The sequence below is a fragment of the Stegodyphus dumicola genome, chromosome 4 (genome assembly GCF_044657685.1).
Source record: "Stegodyphus dumicola isolate Sdum_Otavi_A_Nest chromosome 4, ASM4465768v1".
Lineage (NCBI taxonomy): Eukaryota > Metazoa > Arthropoda > Arachnida > Araneae > Eresidae > Stegodyphus > Stegodyphus dumicola.
The window spans coordinates 21,148,348-21,171,129 of NC_140771.1; the positions used below are offsets into that span (position 1 = coordinate 21,148,348).

At 33.4% G+C, this 22,782-nt stretch overlaps 1 protein-coding gene across 1 annotated transcript in view; it reads right to left on the minus strand.

Annotated features, from left to right (window-relative positions):
• Window positions 1-22,782, minus strand: part of LOC118187884 (uncharacterized) — a 307,145-nt gene that overhangs the window by 27,231 nt on the left and 257,132 nt on the right. The gene's annotated exons all lie outside the window — the stretch shown is intronic.

A 22,782-nucleotide genomic window follows, 5' to 3' on the forward strand; every position in this document is an offset into this window, starting at 1 on the left:
ATTAAATATTTAACTTGCTGTTAATCGAAGCTTTTCTTTCATCATCATATTTGTATTAGACATTAATTAGAAATGTACAGTGACATTAGGTTTCCATAGAACGTTATCTAATATTTGTGAACTAAATTTACAGTATGATATTTTTCAGTGTTATGATATATTCTTAGGAGAAGTAAATAATGGTACCGCATAAAAAGATACTGTGCTGAAAACTCATTGCATAATTTCTTAAGTATACGAGTGAAAATTTGCCCGAGTGATAAAGCTCTTTTTACAAATTCATAATCTTATTCAAAATTATTACACAAAATTAAGCCTACTGTTAATTTCTTTGTGAATTTTTTTAATCCTTTGATTAGAGTGACATAAAAAATAATAGAATCTAGCGTGAATATTAAAACAGTTCACGCACTCGTAGAATAACGGAAAGAGAGGGAGGAAAGAGAAGAACGTAGGAGACAGGAAGAAGCAGAAGAGCGGAGAAAGAAAGAACGATATGAATTAGAGCGATTAAAAGACTCGAAGCAGAGATAAAGTCTCAAACTACCGGACAGGTCTGGCCGAAAACGGAGCTGCGTCACCTTATGCAGAAATTCGATGACAAGAAAGGAGATATCAGTCTATATTTGCTATTGTTTGAAAGGCAATAAGAATAGCCTCAAATTGATAAAGAAGAATTTGTATCTCATTTACTAGGACTACTTCCTTACGAAGTAACACAGTTAATAGCTAGAGAAGCCTCCGATAAAGCTAAAGACTATGAACACGTGAAGAATTTATTGTTAAGATGGTTTAAGTTAACCCCGGAAACGTTTAGGCAGAAATTTAGGAAACATCATAAGAGTACCGAATCCACATGGTTGGATTTCAACTACGAAATAGAAAACTGTTGCAAAGAATGGGTAACTGGTCTAGGTGAGACTTTTGATCAGTTGCTAGATTTGATGGTGATTGAACAACTTAAACGTCGAGTTCTTTCTGAAATTCGAGATCATTTTCTTGATAAGTGGGTAAAGATGATTTCATCTAAAAATTAGCTGAAAAACTTGATTCCTATGAAAACGTTCCCAGAAACTTTCCAAAAAGGTCCTGAAGTAGATCGGCAGAAGGAAAGATACAATGTAATAACTCAAAGTAAAGTGAGTTCAGATAATAAAAAAAAAAAATTAAAAAAATTGTCATGAGGATTTAATTCGCAAAGCTGGTTCCATAGACATAGAAGGCTCCGCCCAGATAATAAATATGAAACACGGAGGACGCCACAATGCTATCAGTGTGGATCCTACCAACATTTGAGACCCCAATGTCCAAAACTTAAGAATAGTACTGAATCTCCTGTTAATCGTAACAGAATTGGTGCAAAACCAGAGGATAAATTTCTTTTACCTTATGCTAGTATGGGTTACGTAAATGGTCATAAAATTCCTATATTAAGGGATTCAGGTGCTAGTATTGATATATTTTGTCGCAAGTACATCACGCTGCAAATGCTGACAGGTGAAAATGTGTGGGTGCTACAACACATGCAACCTGTTTACCATTGGCTGAGATCGAACTAAATTGCGATCTTGGGCGAATAATAACTAAGGCTGTCATTATTAGAAATGAATTCGACAAAGGAAGGTATTTATTAGGCAATCGAACTTTAAAAGTTGAATAAACAAGGAAAGAAGTCTGATAGTTGTCCTCACCAGGTTAATGCTATCTCTACTTAGAGCTCAAAGGAAAAGAAGATCTTATAACCGATGAAGGAAGAAAATAAAGTATCCAGAGATGTCTTTGAAGAAGAAGTTAATTTACCGGAACTAAATACGGAAGATGAAGCTCTCATAAAATTGGTAAACATTGATTCAAAAGATGTTGCACAACTTCAGTTTACTGATAAGGAACTGTCTAAAATCATCCAAGAAGTTAAAGAAGTTACATGTAAAAATGAGAACTATAGTCTGACAAGAAAAGAGCTTTTAGTTATAAAAAGATGGATAAAATGGGCTTTCAAAGACAGCTTATAGTTATACCTGAAAAACTCAAGCCGTCAATTATAAAGATGTGCCACGAAAGAACTTCTGGTCATTTGGGTGTCAAAAAGGCCAAAGACAGACTTGCTAGATATATTTATTGGACGAGGTGTTGGAAAGAAACCGAAGATTTTGTAAAAATATGTGAAGCTTGTCAGCGCGCTGGAAAAGGAAATGACAAAAAGAAGGCTCCAATGACATTAGCACCAGTCATTTCCGAAATATTCACTAAATGAATGTCGGTGCTGTTGGTCCGCTACCTATTTCAAAGATATATTATTATAATATTATTAAAAAATATATTATTACAGCCCTGTGTAAGTCGCCCAAATATCCAGATGCTATTGCGCTGACAGACATTTCTTCGCCATCTGTGATTGATGCTTTCTTACAGATTTTCAGTCGTGTAGGTTTCTCAAAATTGATCTAAACATATCAGGGTACCTCTTTCGTCAGTGCTTTAATAGTGGAATGTTTGAAACTTTTCGGCATTAAACATGTAAGAAGCTCGGCATCCGCAGAGTAATGCCGTTGAACGATTCCATAGAACGCTAAAAACGGTGTTAAGAGTCGTATGTATAGGAGCGAGTTCTGATTGGGCGAACTCTCTATCATTAGTTCATTTTGGCACTCAGAATAGCCACACACGAAAGCACTGATTTTACACTAGCAGAACTGGTTCATGGCAAAAACCTACGAACGCCAGTCACTTTACTTTATGAGCAGTGGCCAGAACCGACTGAAGAAAGTAATAATATTGTCAGTTACGTCAGTTAGCAAAAGCAAAATATATTACTATTAGATTAGATTAGATTTATCTAGAGGCTATTGGCAAATTCCGTTAACAGAAAGAACCGAAGGATATGCAGCATTTCTAACTAGTTTTGGAAGTTTCAGGCCCCTACGTTAACCCTTTGGACTACCCCATATTTTTTTAGCAAAGTTATGACTAAAGTCCTAGCTGTAAGTATTCGTTGTACCATACCTGGATAACATTGCCATTTACTCAGAAAACTGGGAAGAGCACCTTAAAAACTTAACTTCTGTTCTAGGCAGAATACAGAAAGCAAACTTACGACTAAAAACCATCAAAATGTAAATTTGCACACGATCAAGTGAGATACCTAGGCCATGTTGTGGGACTAGGACAAAGAACCCCTGATAAAGTAAAAATCCTGGCTGTGAAGGAGTATCCTACACCTAAGACCAAACCAGAAGTACGTGCTTTTTAGGACTATTAGGATATTATCGCCAGTACATAACGAGATTTTCGGAAATTGCTTCACCCCTCACGAACGCTTTGAAGGGGGTGACAAAAAGGAAGTATACAATGGTTTGAAATATGTGACAAAGCTTTTAAAAATTTAAAAGAGTTTCTATGCAAGAAACCAATTATGTATGCTCCCGACTTTGATAAAAGGTTTATTATGCAAACCGATGCATCAGGCAATGGCATGGGTATAGTGTTATGCCAATTAGATGATGAACAACATAAACATCCTACTTTTTGTGTATAAGCAAAATATTTACTCAATTTGAAAAGAATTATTGTACTGCTGAAAAGGAGTGCTCTGCCATCATCTATGCTATCAAGAAACTGCAATTTTATCTGGATGATTCTTGATTCAAACTGATCATAACCCTTTGGTCTGGCTACAATCCAACGCCAAATGTAACTCTAGATTGATGCGCTGGGCACTCTCATTACAAACTTATAATTTTAAGGTCATTCATCGCAAAGGATCTTTGCACAAGAACGTAGATGTTCTGAGTAGAATTAAGTAATAGAATAACTCTTAGTGTATATAACCACGTTTAAAATTAATTTTATTATTTAATGTATGCTCAAGTGATGTATTTGAACGTTATTCATTTTTCTTCCTATTTAAATGTGGTGTAAACGTATTTGCTGAAAACTTAAAATTTTGGTTTAAAGTTTCGAACTTATTTGAGAAATTACCTCCTCTTAAAATAATTGAGACGGGCCGAGCTAATAAACTCTCGAATTTTACAGAAATTTTCCATTCGGAAAAAGTCTCTCCGTTTAGGGAGAAGTTGTAACAGCTTTAATATCGCTATTAATCTCTCGTGCATTTGAAATAGATGAATAATAAATAATGCACAGATTACTGGCAATATTTGAAACGCAGGCTCGAGAGCCGCATACACTTTCTCGCACGAAGCATGTAATTAATTTTTTAAATAAGTTTATATATTTCTTCTTCTCTTGTTTGTATGTTGCCGTTTTTTTTTAGTGTAAAATAAAAGTTATTGCTGTGTTCCATCATTAGAGTTTACTTCAAATTGTTAAAGAGGTATTACACTATCTATCTATCTATCAATAGATATCAATCTATCAATATCTATCTATCAATAAATAGATAGATAGACAGATAGATAGATAGGTAGATAGATAGATAAATAGATAGATAGATATGTAGATAGATAGATAAATAGATAGATAGACAGATAGATAGGTAGATAGATAGATGTATGTAAAAGTTTGGTACAACTGCAATAAAAAAGGGAGGTGAAAAATTAGATGTTATAGCAGTTCCAGGCACAAAATTGCAACGTTCTATGGCTATGATTTCTGAGTTATAAAACGAGACATACATGCATGCATGCACACATGCATACATACGTATAGTTCGACCTCTCAAGCGCAACCCTGGTTGGCATTCTGCCAAAACACATAAACTCGTCCAAAAGGGGCGGTATTACTTGCTGCGACGTTAAGGGTCTTCTCTTCTCTGGAAAGAGCTATGCTGGAGGGAAAGAAAATCCCCATCCTTCCACCCTATTTTGAGAATAATATCGGTCCAAATGGCGCATGCGTGTTTGCGCTCATGGTCGCGGATGAGGCGGTCGAAATATACCTGCAGAGGTCACGAAGAATTAACTTTTGTACTGTTTTACTGTCGTTTTTTTTTAAACATTAGTATTCTATTGTGTTCGAAATTACAGATGTTACGCATTAAAGTCGTTAAAAGTGATTAGAGAACGATCAAAATGAATATATCCATTGAAATATAATACCCGAAATTTTTCACGATTACAATACTTCCTTTACTTCGTAAAAAGAACTAGAAGTAATATACTTAAAGAATAGTAACAATAGAAAAAATATAAAGTGTTTAATTTTGAGGCCTATAAAAGTAAAAATTAATTTTATTATTTGACTTTAAGTGAAAGACAAATGTGTTGTTTGCTTTGTAAAAAATATATTACTGTACCCCCAGAAAAATATTTTTTGTTAACAAATATAAAAATACATACTTTTTTTAAGAATATTTTTAGAGATAAAATTATGTTGAAACAGAAGGCTTTGGTTTCTAACTTTAATAAATATACATTTAAATTTATAAATAGAAGAAGAAAAATATTAATAAAATTTCATTTATATTAATATTTTGAATTACTGGTTAGTGTTGGCATTCTACTTAGCATTATAGCATTTTGGAATTCAAATACGTGCATAACTACGCCGCTTTGATAAAGTTTGAAAGCCGCTAGCACATGCTTTCAAGAGCACTATCGTTTAACGCATATGTATATATATACTATAAAAACACTCAGCAATCGTTTTAATGCAGCAGCAATAAACTTATATACTGTAGAACTCTGTATAGAAATTGACATGCATTGTAATGAAGCAATGGACTTAGTATAGATAAAAATCCATAACGAAGAGCAACTTGGAAGCCGAGATAAATTAAAATATAAATAATGTAATAATGTAGATAATAATGTAGACACTTTTGTTAAATACACTCTTAGACAAAAAAAAAAAAAAAAAAAAAAAAAAAAAAAAAAAAAGACGCACCAAGAAGGAGTTATACGAATGGGGCGAAAATCGGTAGAAGTGATGTACATATACAGAAAAACAAATGATTACAGTTTGAGAAAAATTGGATGATTTATTGAAGTGACAGAGCTTCACAAATTGAAAAAGTCAGTAACGCGTTTGTCCACCTCTGGCCCTTATGCAAGCAGTTATTCGGCTCAGCGTCGATTGATAGAGTTTGCGGATGTCCTCCTGAGGGATATCGTACCAAATTCTGTCCACCTGGCGCGTTAGATTGTCACCATCCCGAGCTGGTTGGAGGGCCCGGCGAACAATGCTCCAAACTTTCTCACTAGCAGAGAGATCCGGCGACCTTGCGACACCGCTATCCGGAGCGTCTCCAGACTACCTGGTCATCGGGGCTCAGTTCAAAGCGGGACTTATCACTGAAGACTATTCTACTCCAATCAGTGACATTCCAGTGCGAATGAACCCGACACCACTGCAAATGGGCTTGACGTTGTACAGAGGTCAATGGTAGTCGGCGCAAGGGGCGCCGTGACATCAGCCCCTTTTCTGTGAGCCGTCTATGAATGGTCCTTGCGGTCAAAGCACTTGTTGCACGTACAATCGATGATAATGCATCTGGGGCTGTGAGTGTCGCTCTGACGATTGCTTGGTCTTCACGTTTTGTCGTTTCTCTTAGGCCTAAAGCTTCCTTCTTGACGCTGTTTGCGGCCATGGTTCACCCATTCCTGCCAACATCGTCTAATAGTGCCATTGCTCCTGCTCAAATGTCGAGCTATTCGCCAATGAGACCAACCGGCTTCTTTGAGCTCAACTACACGACCTCTAAAAAATTCTGACATGTGCGCATATCGTTCGCTCACCTGTGTGCAAGGCATAGTTACTGTCTACCAGAGTACACGTAATGAAATTCGTGAAGAATTTATGACCTAGAATCTCTCCTCAAATATCCTGCCAGTTACGCAGATCAGATGCGCTGTAGCGACAACTGTTCATTCATTGGTAGCCAAAATGTAAAATTTTGCATTTTCGGTCGAAACCTGTATGCATATCAATTTGTGTCCAATTTGCTTCATATCTTTTCGGTGCGTCGTGGTGTGTCGTTTTTTTTTTTTTTTTTTTTTTTTTTTTTTTTTTTGTTTTTGTCTAAGAGTGTATAAACGAAATAACTGTGCAATGTTAAATCACTAAACTGCGAATGTAACATCAACAGGCAGTACTGGATATCAAAATAATATTTAGGATATATTGCTTAATAATGTTTATATGATAACATTGTTAACATAGCATTATTTTCAAATCGAACATGTATCGCTAAAAACATGTCAGAAAGATCTTACTTTGTAGCAATATTAAAAATTTTTTTTTCTCTTGTCTAAATCTTATGCATGCACATTTAGAAACACATAACATAGCTAATATTATATCTGTGTCAAAAAGTCATACAAATTAAAGCACTAACTGAAGCATTTTAAAAATGTTAATGAGAAATTTAGTTGTTTGGTAAAAATGGTATTTAGCAGAAAATATTATAGTTTTAGAAACAAAAGATTAGATAACGTAAAATTAAATTACACTTTTTCTATTTGTATTCTTTAAACATAATTGTCCCTATATCCTAACTGAAGAGGGAATACGCTTAGAAAATACTTCTTTTACTGTTAGTACTGTAACTACCACAGACGATATTTTTTCTAATATGAGCGTTATTCGATGAATCTAATTAAATTTGTTTTTTAAATAAAAAAACATAAAGAAAGTTCTTCTAAAACACATGAATTGTGTAACATTTATTTATTTAAAATTTAGCTCATATTTCTAGGCTTCATTACGTGTTATATATATCAAGGCTTCTGAAAATATTCAGATAACGTTAATGAGATACAAAGAAAGAGAATCCTCTTGGGAATACAGTAACTACAAAAATTCAAATACTTCATTAAAAAAGTCCAACGGAGTTAATTTTAGAAGAAACAGGTAATATTTGCAGCGGAAAACAACATAAGAATGTCCGTGGTTGAAAATGTTTGTTAATTTTAAATGTATTTATAAATCTCTTGTAGTTAATTTGCATGACATTCAAATATTTTATCCTAGATTCCTTTTTTATAGTACATTACTTAATATTTAATATGTTTCTAGAGAGTTTTTGATGCATATTATTATATACAAAAAACTTAGATAATTGCATTTTGGTCTTGTGAGAAAAAGAAAATATGTAGTTATAACAAAGATACAGTAATAAATAAGCATGCACAATGAAAAATTATGCTTTGTTTTACTTCTTAGGAACTGTAAACTTTCTAAGCAGTCGTACCAATTACTGGTAATCTTGTTTTGATTTCTTGGAAAGCATTTCAGACTTTGTTTCTCTCAAAAAGTCATAAAATTTGAGGCATATTAAATAAGACTTTAAATCAGGAATGATCATCTAGCGAGCAATATTGTCGCACGGAGAGTTTTAAAAATGGTACGTGAAGACTTATTTAAAAATTAAAAGACTTAAAAAAATAATTTAAAAAGTAACATCTGAACGTTTCCAGATTTTATAGTACGCCCAAAGGGACGTTTTTAAATGTTTCGTGTGCTACATTTATTTATTAAATATCATGTTCTTCGCACTTAAACCATAAAATTGAATTTCACAGCAATGTCGCAAAATAATTTTAAAATGAGAATATCTTTAGAATTTCCGATAAACAGTCTCTCACACTGGAGATATTTTTTTTTCGTACAGTGTTGCCATTGCTCGCTTTGTAATCGCTTAGTTTCTTAATCAAAAATTCGTGAAAGTGTTACAAACTATGAAATAGATAATAAAACAAATTTCAAATTCCAAATTAGGGCTTCCAGATGCCCATATTTTGTATAAGATTACGTTATTCAGGATTTGATGGCTCTAGGTACCGTTGTTTTATCACAATGCGAGAAACATACATGCGATTATGGAGATTCTTCATTATTTAATTTCTTTAAATATAACACAGGGCGATAATATTTTTTTGGCAACAGTTTGAAAAGTGAACCAATATTTACAGTGAACCAACGCTAAGTGCCAAAACGAAATTAACAGCTGGAAACTTAACTTCTGGGATGACGCCCTTTGGATTCAAGAACGAAAGTAATAGCCCATCTGGAATAACGCCCTTTAGGCTAACAATATCATCTATATCAACTCGTCATCGTTCGTTTTTGATTGTCCCATGGTAGAGGAACTGCATCTTAAAAAAACAACTCAGACCTTGTATCCGGGTTTAAGATATGTAACAGCAAATAAATACCTACGAATAAAAATACAAAAAATAATCCAGCTCTTAGCAGCAAAAAGAGAAGAATTATGTGCCCCGATGTAACATAATCCCTCACAGTTTCTCTCACAAGTAGTTTTACTATAACTAGCGGAAAATACGATAGCGCAAATCGTCCACAGAACGTTTTGAGTACTTCTTTAATCTGTAAGGATTATGTTAATTTTATTAACAGTTAAATTTTAAGTTAAAGTCCTTTCCTGTCAAATTCTTAACTTCAACTTACTACATCCGGCTAGAATGTAGATTTGGAATTCGCTGAATATTTAATGAGGAGGAGCGGTACTTAAACCACGAAGTTACTTACTGAGTCAGAGAGAATCAGAGTTTCTGATTTACGTGCTTCTGCCTTTTTGGCCACTCTCTCTCTCAAAGTTGTTATTACGCTCGGACGTACTCAGGCCCTTGCTATGCTTCGTAGTCCAATAAGTTAAGGGGCCAACTCGATTTGAACCTTGATAGCTTCGGCTATACTTCTTTAGTTAATCTTACTTTTAGTTTAATTCTTATCTTTTAAGTTCAAGTCCAAGTGCGGGCTTTGCTTGTACACTCCCAGGCGGAGTTTTGGTAAATCTTATTGAATAATAAAGGGTTAGTTACCCTTCTATCTTATGCTTTCTTGTCACCCTAATGCACTATTAGCAATGGTAGTGCCCGCGGTGTAGTGTGAGCCGGGCATCTTCTGTTCCAAGCTGTTGCTAAATATCTGGTGTCCTCTTTACTTGTACCTGTACCTGTATCAACTCCATCAATAGACACACACATAAACACATTAGAATAAATATAATAATGCTGTTTTTCTGTTGCCCAAATGAAATCCAAATTGCTATCATTTACCTACAGTATCATACTACACTGAAAAGCAAATATAAGTAATTATTTCGATTGCAAGTGATTATATTGAACTTTGGAAATTTGTACCAACAAGCAATGTTCCAAATTTACAAGATTTGGCTGTCAGATATTGTTGTAAGTTTAAATCGACATATATTTGTGAACAAATGTTTCCTATTATGAACATAAAAAAAATCAAAATACCGCTTAAGATTAACTGATATGCTCCTAAAATTTTCTTAGCCTTTCAAGAACTAATCATAATATAGATGACGTAGTAAAAAAACTAATAAAAATGTGCTATTTACTTAAAAGTCTCTTAATCAGCCTATATATAATTTTGTTTCACATTTTTATATTTTTAGTATGTTGAAAATGTTGGAAGTGGCATGCATAATTTTTTTTTTTTTTTTTTAACAGATAGTGGCACTCTTTCCACGAGGGTTAACCTCTGGTTTAAATATTAAAATAAAATGCATTCGCTGTTGTGACTCTATTGGAGGTCGTTCGATATCTGATGAACAAATAATGGAATAAATTCCACCAATAAATCAGTTCGGGAAATTTCTCCAGTGAGCAAATAAGAAAAATTGCACTTGATGTAATCAATTGATCTATAGTGATATATATCTTTATTTGCTTAAACTAACTTCTGCGTCAGTTTATTTCACTGTTATTGTTTATCCAGAAGAAATTTATTTCGCCAATGATTCACTTAATCACTGACATTGCGGTAATCACAAGCCATGAAACATTAACTTGAGTTTCAAAGAATCAGCTCACTGAGAGAAAGCTTATGAATTAATCAATAATTGATATAAGACCTGTTGCCAATATGATAATGAAAATATAATACATAACAAAATATCATGCATGAATTGTTGTGTCGTAATTTTCCTTTGTATGATCAGCTTTATCATATAATCATTGATATCATATTGACAACTTATTTTGTTTCCAATGAATTATCTTAGAAAACTGCTATTTTTGAAATAAAATTTATGCATTGCTTTATATTCGTATTCTTTCAAAGAATATGATATACAACGAGAAGATATTTTATTAAATATATGTTTCAACGTTATTGGAAATAGACAGCAAATTTTAAATAAAACATAGGTGTATTTGCTTGCTGCATGCATCACCCAATAAAATCAACCCTGCGATTAGGGCCTAACGTGAATTTAAAGTCATTACGAACACACATGCTTAGAGAGCGATCCTTATTAAATCAAACGTTGCAGTTAATTAGCTACTCCACTGACAACGTAACCTCTGTAGAGAGTTCTTCGAAAGAGAAAATTTTGCAACTACTCTTTTTCTAACCATTACGTTAATACAAAAAGTATTTTACATCTGAGAAAACATATAACAGTCGTTGAAATGTATTTAATCATTAAAATTTATCCAAATAAATAAGAGAAAACACTCTTCAATTGTTTCAACATTTTTGACAGTGTGTATTTTAATTAAATTACTCGTAAGTATGTCAAGAAGCATGGATATTATTTTTTCCTTTTAACAGTTTTTTTTGGGTCGTAATAGGAGTTAAGGTTTAGCTTTCTTGAAACAGAAAGGGATTTATTAAAGGATATATCACATGCTCTGGTGACGTAGAAGAAACATCCACATTCGAAATAAATAAACTCGTATATGAGATATCTGATATTTTGTTTGTCTCAAATAATATGGGAGAATTTACTTATCTTGCCTCGATATCCTTGTCTTTATGGTTCATAAATGGTCACATGAATTGAATGTCTAGGGAGAAATAGATACACTAGTCCCAACTGACATTTTAACCTGAACATTTAATGAACGATTTTTGCACACTCTGAAAATGAAAGACAGAAGCGCAAATACTTACAGGAAAATTGTCACAATAAAGGGAAAAACAGCCCTTTCATCTTTGTACCTTAGCTATTTACACATCTTCTAACGTCTTTCACCTCTGTTGTTGTCATGGATCCCTCGTCGGCGTTTTCCCACAAAACAGCTCTATCAATGTGCAGTGCTGTTGGACAATCCGTTGGTCGTGAAAGATGACATCCCACGATTATAATCCCACATTTTCTCTAAATTTTAGATATCATCTAAATCATTATTTCCAAGACGTAGCCTATAGTTCGCAGCATAATTCGATGCCAATAGAATACGTTTTTGAAAGATAGAGACTCACTACAAAAATAATACCGAAGAACTATATTTTATTTAATTTAATAGGGATTGTGTAGGAAGTTTTCAATTTAACTTTATGCTTGTCATAAATAATTTAAACTCTTATGTTTATTAAACTGGCATGCAATAATTTAACCATCTGTTTTAGTTTTCATTTGTGACAAAGATCTAAATATTTAAAATTTTATATTATTGAAATGTTATTTTAATGTTTCTGACCATTTTCAAAGCCGCACGTCATGCTGACCTGCAGTTATTTAACTTTCGTCAAATATAAAACATAAAACATTTGCTAATATATTAAATTTGTATATTTGCAATTGATAGAATTTTAGAAACTCTTTGCATATGTGGCTAATCAGTTCACCTACATTATTTAGCAAAGCTTTCAGCATGTCAATTTTATAAAACGAGCGGGCAAGGCCCAAGATGAGCAGACTGCGCCCAAAGCAAAATTTATAAATTCTATATGCACTGGAAAAGAAAATGCATACATTTTTTTAATATGAAAGAAATCAGTTCATTCTTTTCAAGGAGGAAACATTTCGAGAATACTTTTTGTAGCCAAACCAGGAAACAAAAACGTTTGGTTAATACGTATACGTATAACATCATGATTTTAATTTAATGTAATATAACAACTTTTTCTCGATATCAATAAAAGAATTAATATGGCAGTAACATACCGTGTCAGTTATCCTAAAAAACAAAAAACAAAAACAAACTAAAACAAAATGTTGCCAACAGCAAATATCTATTTAAAATGCTCTGACATTAACGAAAAATTCTGTACACACAATGACGTCACGTGCAATCGCGGGCTGTCTTCAATTTCAGAATATGATCTTATGTAATAATAATATATCTAATATTTGGTATTGCTATTTGCATTACCTATTTTTTTAACAAATTCTAAGATTTGAAAGCGAGCAGTGGCAACACTTTTCGAAATAAAGCAGATTTTTATCTCCAGCGCGCGAGATTGTTGCCACTTGGAAAAATGAGTGATAAAATTCGTGTTTTCAGCGTTTTTAACTAATATCTAGGCTGGTTAAAGTCGTGCAAATATGTGAATGGTCGAAATGGCTTTCCCACGAATTTTTTGGACTCGGTATGGGAGTTTACTTTGCACAAAACTCAACTCCCCGCCGTTCCGGAGGGGATCGTAAAACTTATAAATTTTCTTATTAACAAACTCTACGATTTGAAAGCGAGCAGTGGCAACGCGTTTCATAATAAAGCATTTTTATTTCCGGGGACTCTCGAGACTGTTGCCATTCGGAAAACTGAGTGCAAAAACTAGGGTTTTCAGAGTTTTTGATTACAATCTCGGCTTTTTAAAGTCGTACGAAGATGAGAATGAGAATGGTCGAAAGGGCTTCCCAGAATTTTTGGAATCAGGGAGTACCTTTTTCAAAACTCAACTCTCCGTCGTTGTGAAGTTGATAATGCCGCAAACAAATAAACAGACAGACCCGCGCATATTTCAATAGTATAGATGTCCCTGCGCCAAAAATTAAGTTGGCAGGCATCAATTTCATATATCTAAACGTACTTCATGAATTTTAAAGAAATTGGCACAGGTGACATTTCATGTGGTGAAAGATCAATAAAAAAAATGAAGTGGCAGAAGAATTCATTCATTTGATATACAAGTTCTGAGAGGGGAATTCCGTACATAGCCGTCTAAATGAGACGCTCATGTTTACGACAAGGATGAGATTACAGCAAAGATGACCATAATTAAGACACAATAACACGACGAATCAATACTAATTCAGAAGTCAAACAACAAAAATCAGCGTTATATTTTCAACATTTTCACAGGACTAGTTTTGATGGTTTTACCGAACCACCATCCTCAGCTGTAAAACCGCAAATGAACAAGATAGAAAATAATGATTAGATGAGATAAGAAAGCCTGGAAAACAATAAGCAAGTGGCGCCATCTGTTGGTGAAACCAGAACTAAAACATAATTTCTTTAAAGGCCGAAGACAAAGATGGATTGGAATTAGTGTCGTTAACTAGCAGAAAAAGATTTTTTTGAATGTGAAATGCCTATAGAAAATCCAGTTCTCCAATGGAAGATGTTTTTTAAATAATTTGGGCAGCAGAAAAATTGACAGTGTGATTTTCGGACCAACAATGTTGAGCAACAGAAGACTTCTGTGTTTCCTTTTTCCTAACATATGCCTCATGTTCCTTGACGCGAAATTTTAAGGCTTTCCCTAGTTTGGCCAATGTAAATCAAACCCCACTAGCAAGGAATCCTATAAATACCCCAAGAATTCATATCCGGAATCTGGTCCTTGAGTATGGAACTCAGATTTTTATTCATGGAAGAATAAACAACCCGAAAGTTAAATTTCTCCAAATGTGCAACTTTATAGCTAATTGATGGAAAGAAGGGAATGACAACAGAATTTTTATAATCTCTTAAAACAAGAGCGTGCCTTTTAGTGTGTTTAGATGAGAATTTTTTAACTGCTTGATTAATAATGTTGGGTGAAAAGCTCCTGTCAATAGCTACTGCTTTTCAATAATTTAGTTCTTCATCAAGGGCTAGTTTAGAGGAGCAAACTTGAAGATCACGGAAAACATAGGAATAAAATGAAGCTAACTTTTATTTAGTCGGATGACATGATTTAAAGTGTGGTGGAAGGCAAACCGATGAAAGTTTACGGTAAACCGTAGTACTGAAGTTGGATGTGTTACTTGTGACCAGAATGTCGAGAAACGGAAGAGAATTGCAAGTCTCAAGTTCAAAAGTGAACTGAATAGCAGGATCAATAGAATTCATTTTTGAAAGAACTTTATTTAAATCATCTTTATTACCTTCAAACAGAGTAAAAGTATCGTCTACGTAGCGGGACCATGCCGGGAAGTTTAAAGTTTAAAACAATTTTGATTCATACTAATGCATGTAGATATCAGCCAGGATGGGACTGAGGGGGCTTTCCATGGCTAATCCCTCAGTTTGCTTGTAATATTTATTTTGGAAAACAAAATGTGTTTTTTTCAAACAGAGTTGAGTGAGAGAAATTAGCTCATCAATTTCTATGCAAGAGAAATGAAATTCGCGAAGTCTGGTTTATAGACATCTTAATGCACCCTCCATTGGAGCATTGGTGAATTATGATTTTACATCAAAAGAAACCATGAGTAAATTTCTAGGAGAAATGTTTTTAACCTTTTTTACAAACTCTATTGAATTTTTTATGGTATATATGTTATTGTCTAATAAAGTTGAAAATCTAGAAACTAAATATTTAGCTAAGGGATACGAGGCAGTACCTAAATTTGATACAATAGGGCGGAAAGGAATACCGCTTTTTTGAATTTTGGGAAGAGCATATAATCTGGCACAATTCGCAACAGATGGGATAAGCGAATGTTTTAAGTTGCTTGAAATGATTTGTGTTTAAATTTGATCGCAATTTTTTTTTGACTAGTCCGATGGTGAAGGATCTTTAGGGATCGGATTATATGGTATTTCGTTTAAGAGTTTAGTGACACCATCGATGAAAGTGTTCTTATCCATGACGACTATCTGGCCACCTTTGTCGGCCTTTGAAATGATAATATCCGGGTTAGAATGAATTTTGCGCAATGTAGATCTTTCTCTCGCAGTTAGATTTGGTTTCAAAGGTTTATTATTGAATTTCACATTATGAGCGATAAGATGCCTAATCATTTCTTTCTGTGAATCTGAAACTTTACTGAACTTGAAAGCTTTTCGATTGGAGGCAAAATCTTTGGAATCGAGGGTTTGCAGGCTTGAGAGAAGTTAAAATTATATTTTAGAATTCTTTCTTGCTCATCTGAAAGACTAACATTAGAAATATTAACTATTGGCTTGATGTTTACAATGGGAAAATTTTTGGAACTACTCGAACTGGAAGACTGTAAAAGAAATTTTTCGATTTTAACTGCAAGGTTGTTTTTATGACGGTTAACTGCATTCTCCGTTCTAGACCAAGACTTTTGTTCAAGGGCAGTGAATTTTGGATATGAATTAGCGAGTTCCAGATGAAGCTTATAGAGTTCATATTGAATAAATATTTAGTTTCTAGAATTTCAACTTTATTAGACAATAACATTTACACCATAAAAAATTCAATATAGTTTGTAAAAAAGGTTAAAAACATTTCTCCTAGAAATTTACTCATGGCTTCTTTTGACGTAAAATCATTATTCACCAATGTTCCAGTGGAGGGTGCATTAAGATGTCTAGAAACCAGATTTCGCGAATTTCATTTTTCTTGTATCGAAATTGATGAGCTAATTTCTCTCACTCAACTCTGTTTGAAACGAACAGATTTTGTTTTCCAAAATAAATATTACAAGCAAACTGAGGAATAGCCATGGGAAGCCCCCTCAGTCCCATCCTAGATGATATCTACATGCATTATTATGAATCAAAATTGTTTGAAACTTTAAACTTCCCGGCATGGTCCCGCTACGTAGACGATACTTTTATCCTGTTTGAAGGTAATAAAGATGATTTAAGTAAAGTTCTTTCAAAAATGAATTCTATTGATCCTGCTATTCAGTTCACTTTTGAACTTGAGACTTGCAATTCTCTTCCGTTTCTCGACATTCTGGTCACACGTAGCACATCCAACTTCAGTACTACGGTTTACCGTAAACTTTCATTGGTTTGCCTTCCACCACACCATGTCATCCGACTTAACAAAAGTTAGCTTCATTTTATTCCTATGTTTCAGTAGGTTCAGTGTTTATTCCTATGTTTCAGTAGCTATTGACAGGAGCTTTTCACCCAAAATAATTAATCAAGCAGTTAAAAAATTCTCATCTCAACACACTAAAAGGCACGCTCTTGTTTTAGGAGATTATAAAAATTCTGTTGTCATTCCCCTCTTTCCATCAATTAGCTATAAAGTTGCACATTTGCAGAAATTTAACTTTCGGGTTGTTTATTCTCCCATCAATAAAATTCCGATTTCCATACTCAGGGACACCATTCCTGACATGACTTCCTGGGGTATTTATAGGATTCCTTGCAGTGTGGTTTGCTTTACATTGGCCAAACAAGGAGAGCCTTAAAATTTCGTGTCAAGGAACATGAGGCATATGTTAGAAAAAAGGAAACACAGAAGTCTTCTATTTCTCAACATTGTTGGTCCGAAAATCACAAATTTTTCTGCTGCCAAAATTATTCAAAAAACATCTTCCATTGGAGAACTGGATTTTCTATAGGCATTTCACATTAAAAAAAACCTTTCTGTTCTAGTTAACGACCCTAATTCCAATCCATCTTTGCCTTCGGCCTTTAAAGAAATTATGTTTTAGTTCTGGTTTCACCAACAGATGGCGCCACTTGCTTATTGTTGTCCAGGCTTTCTTATCTCATTTAATCATTATTTCCTTTCTTGTTCATTTGCGGTTTTGTACCTGAGGATGGTGGTTCGATAAAACCATCGAAACTAGTCCTGTGGAAATTTTGAAAATATAACGCTGATTTTTGTTGTTTGACTTCTGAATAAGGATAACCATATTATATGCGGATTGCATCCGCATGTAATATGGTCTCTTGAAATACGTCTTTTATAAAATTTTTTTGGAGGAGACATCTCTCATAGAATATATTTTATAAATTAAAATAAAAAAATTGAAAAGAAATATAATTAACCTGCAAACTTCAGATTTAGATATGATTCTATCAAAAAACATATACGGATTGCATATGTAGACTTTCTCTTGTTCGAGAATCTTTTGTGGTCTATATATCATTGTCCTGCCGCCCACTAAACTGAATTAGTGTCAGATGATGCTCTGGAAAGATTTGCCTAAAGTGTAAGAATGTTATTCTTACAGAGCAGCCCTGGGATGGATATCATTGAACTGTCGGTGGAAAGTGTGAGAGAAATGCTTTCCATAGAAACCATACAAAGGCTTGTAGATCTAATCTAAAAAATGCGCCCATAAATTATCTCCCTCCAACGCAGTTTTAATGCTATTGAATTTCTATTTACAGATTTATTGAATGGGATGTTTATCTCCACAGACTTTAAACTATTGGGCGGATACTGGGCGCGAAGGTAAAGTATGATAATGTTTAACCAATTTGCGTTTTTCAGGAATTAATAAATTTCACTGCAGAGGCATTAGGTTATTTTGAAGCAAGAGACGTGAAAAATGTGCAATGTCCTCGCCGAGACTCGAACCTAGATCTCTCGAATACGCTTCGAGCGTATTACCGTTATACCACAAAGGCATGTAGAATGGAGGGAGAAAATGTGCTATATACTCCCTCTTTTAAAGCGCGACTGGTATTAGGGGGCCCAGTCGCCAAATCTTGGTGGTGAAGAATCATCATTCACCAGTTTTATATATAACTGGAATATTTAGTTCGGGTGCCAGTGTAGAGTTATTTTATTTTGAAGCAAGGTACATGAGAAATGCCTTCGCTGCGACTCGGACCTGGATCTCTCGAATACGTGCCGAGTGTGCTACCGTCACATCTCGAAGGCATGCAGAAACGAGGGAGAAAATGCGTATGTAGCATAAAAAAATTTAATTTAAGACTGTTTAATATTTGACGGAAATACCTGAGAGATGTTGTACTTTTAATAAAAATCCAGTTGATAACATAATATATTCATAGGAAAAGGAAAGCACTGGACAGTCTGTTTGTTTATCTGTTCTTACAGCGATGAAGCATGCCAAAACAGTCTTTCTAATAAACCGCCTGTGAGAGGCGCGGAGTTTTGGATATGTCAGGAAGACCTCTATTAAGCAACATTTATTACAAATTTGCATTATTGCTTATTTTAGTTTCTAAACTTAAATTCATTACGATGGCATTTACATCATATGATGATATTTACATCATATGATGATATTTACATCATATGATGATATTTACATCATATGATGATATTTACATTATTAAAGTAAGCAAGAAAGTAAAATACTGTAAATTATAAGCTGATGTGTACGAAGTGTAAAACAATTGTATGACGGGATAAAAGACAATTAGAGGGTTTTAAAGGAATGTCTTTATTGGACATTTTACTGGAATATTTCCTGAGAGAGAAATGACTTGAATGAAGAAAAAGTTGAAAATTGTACTCTCGCATTCATTTCTAAATGGATGCATTTCTGATACCCGAACATACGAATGTATTCAGGTATACAAGTGCTGCGTTTAATAAATGAATTACTTCAACAACAAAAAAAATTAAATAATTATGCGAGTAATCAAGGCAATATAAACACGGTAGTTAATCTGACATAGTTCACTGCATCGTTTAAATGTAGTTAATTTATTGGTTCACAGATCGTTTCAGCCTCAAAAGGATAGCTTACTTAAATTATTAATTCTTTTATTTCTCAATTAATAGAGAAAATACCTATCAGTTTATTTTCAGTTCAAAGGGGCAATTTACCATGAAGGACTATTACTTTCGCTTTGGCATCTTCCGTTAGCTCACTATAAATGTCCGATTCACTTTTCAGATATTTGCCACCAAATATTACCACTCTGTATTATATTTAAATAAATTAAATAATGAAGAATCTGCATAAATGTATGTATGTTTCTCAGGTTGTGATAAAACAACGGTACCGAGAGCCATCCAATTTTGAATAACGTACGTTTCCACCCAACTGTGGGCATCTGAAAGCCCAAATATGGAATCTGGAATTTGTTATATTATATATCTCATATTTTGGAAAACTTTAAATAATTTTTGATTAACAAACTCAACGATTTAAAAGAGAGCAATGTCAACACTATACCGTGAAAATAAACCTTTTTACCTTGCTCGCGAAAGTGTGTATCGGAAATTCTAAAGATAGGCTCATTTTAAAATTATTTTGCGACATTGTTGTTGAACTGAATTTTACGGTTTAAGTGAGAAGAACATGATATTTAATAAATAGAAGTAACATACAAAACGTTAAATAAACGCCCCTTTAGACGAAATTTAAAATCTGAAACCATTCATTATTTTTTATGTTTTATTTTTATTTTGTTTATTTATTATTTTTATTTATTTATTTTTATTTATTTATTTATTTTGCAGAAAGAAAATAACGCAGCTAAATACATATCGTACATAGTATATACGAATGCTCGGCACCTTTGCGTGATATTTACGGAGACAGAAAAATGCCTATTCACATTTGGACGGCACCATCACTTGTCCTTGTAATAATTTTGTTCTCAGTTTCTTTCCTATGAGGAGGAATGAAGTAGTATATATATATATATATATATATATGTAAGATAAAAAAAATATGTGAATCAAAATTATAATTTAAACTAACGATAGACTCTAATTCTTCCTGTCTGCTCTAAAATTCGTAATAACTTTCCTCGAATAAACATCCTTTACATGGTGTGCTCAGCGCTGATAACGTAATAACTGGAAACTGAAACTTTTAACTCAGACCAAAACCTTTCTTTTCGTTTGCTTCCATCTTGCATTACTACGCACTTCAGCTTCATTCTTTAGCCTGTTTGGACGCAATTTCTCTAGCATACTTCCTTATCGTAGTAATATCAAAAATTGTAAATGTTCTTGAATAGGCACAACCAGAGTGCTAAGTGACTGTGGCCACAAAAGTCAATTGCAAATAAAAATGGAATTAAAATCGCCTCGACAACCAAGTTTTTAGATATTACGAATTAAAAATATAAGCATACGACGCAATCGGAATGCTTCCTCTTTAATATGGACATAAGTACGCATCAACAGTGCTCCGTCTTTTTCCTTGTTGAATATTTCATATATATATATATATGTCACTATCAATATATATATATATATTCAGTATTCAGACAATATCCTTGCAGGGTATGAAGGGAAGACTATCATCAAGGAAAATATAACAAATTCTAATCGTAGTATATTGGAAGGGATGTTCAAAAACAAGACCTGACGCCTGATAATACATTAAGAGGCATTAAACATTCGTGATTTAATTTAAACATGCGAGAACATTTTGTATTGCTTTCTACTGGTTGAACTGCGAGTTTTCCATAGGTGTGGGAAATTATTTTGCCATAAAATTCCAAAATGAGTATATCCATATAGGGAATTAGTCTTTGCTCTTCAAAAGGTATAAAATTTTAAATACGTACGAGTTTACTAATGCTAACGGTTGAATTTTTGTAGCAGATATCTCTCATAGAACATAATATCATTTATAAAAGGAGAAAAAAAATTTGGAAGGAAAAATAATTCCGCTGTAAACTTCAGAATTAGATATGATCCTATTAAAAAACGGAAGGCGGTAGGTGCATTTTCTCTTGGACTGCAACTTACAGTAAAAAATTCGTTTCTATATGTTAAGCAAACATATTTTAATCTGCAAACGACATTATGTTTTCTCGAAAAGAAACCTTATAAGAAAGCATCCAGTCTATGTGATATTACTTTCTTTACTTACGAGATTTCAGGTGCTTTTTTATTCATTCTTCAATGTAAAGTTGAAAGGTTTTTTTTTTTTTTTTTTGAATATCTCTACATCCTATCATTTCTTCCAAATAGGAGAGAAATGATAAATGTTTTGGAATCAAAAACTCAACCAGAAGGCTTTTTTCTTTCTTTCAATATCAAAATAACTCGAAGTTGACTCAATATGTATGCTCCAAAAAAACAACATATTCTCTGAGGCAGGCATCATTTCTTCTATATACTTCGCCAATCCTTTCGAAAGGGAAGATTTATGCTTCTCATTTGAACTGAATAAGGTCGATGCAACTAAGGAAACGTAATCTTGATGCAATACTTCGGTCTGAATTCCACATGCAAATGTATTTTTACTTATCAATCGTAAAATAATGTTTGATGGAAAGTTTATGTGACTATATTTACGTTAGAATTCTGTTATACTGGTTAATGCAACATATCAGATTTATAGTCTTTTCTCAAATTTAATAAAACAGGACTTTGGTATCCGAATACATGAAATAGTGTTCCATCAGGATTCGAAACCAATGTTCTACGAAGCCAAGAATCAAAATATCCCTATTTTAAAATTGTTTATTCCTGTGTTTCTCGGATTTCGTTTTTGAAATGAAGATTCGTGCTGAGGGTGTTTCTTCTTCTAGCAATAAATAAAGGACTGGGGAGCAGAAAGCAAAAGTCAGTGTTGACTTAAAGTCGTCAAATACCCAATGCCATGATTTTTTTTTTTTTTTTGTTTGTTTATCTTTTTTTTTTTTTTTCCTAACATGTTTTTTGAATGTTACACAATTCTAAGAGACACATATATACAAAAGAGTTAATTTACAAGAACAATAACTTGAATTTTCTCAAATCAATTTTACGTCACACCTTTAAACCCCCTTTTGTCGAAATAAATATTTTATAGGTCAGTGGATTTGGGTTAGAGAAATCATGCAATGCAAGCAACTGTTAAGCATATCTTGCGCAATTAAAGGTATAGTTAATTAAAATAATTTGGAAAATGTTATTCACAAAAGAATTGTAATAAAAATATATATTTTTAAATTTAAAATTTCCAAATCCACAAAAAAAAAAAAATTTTAGACTACGTATTTTTTGTAAATTTATTTTTAATGCCTGTCTTCTTGAGAACTAAGTGGAAAAGAAACGCGAATCTACAAAAGATTGTCTTAAATTTTCTCAAGA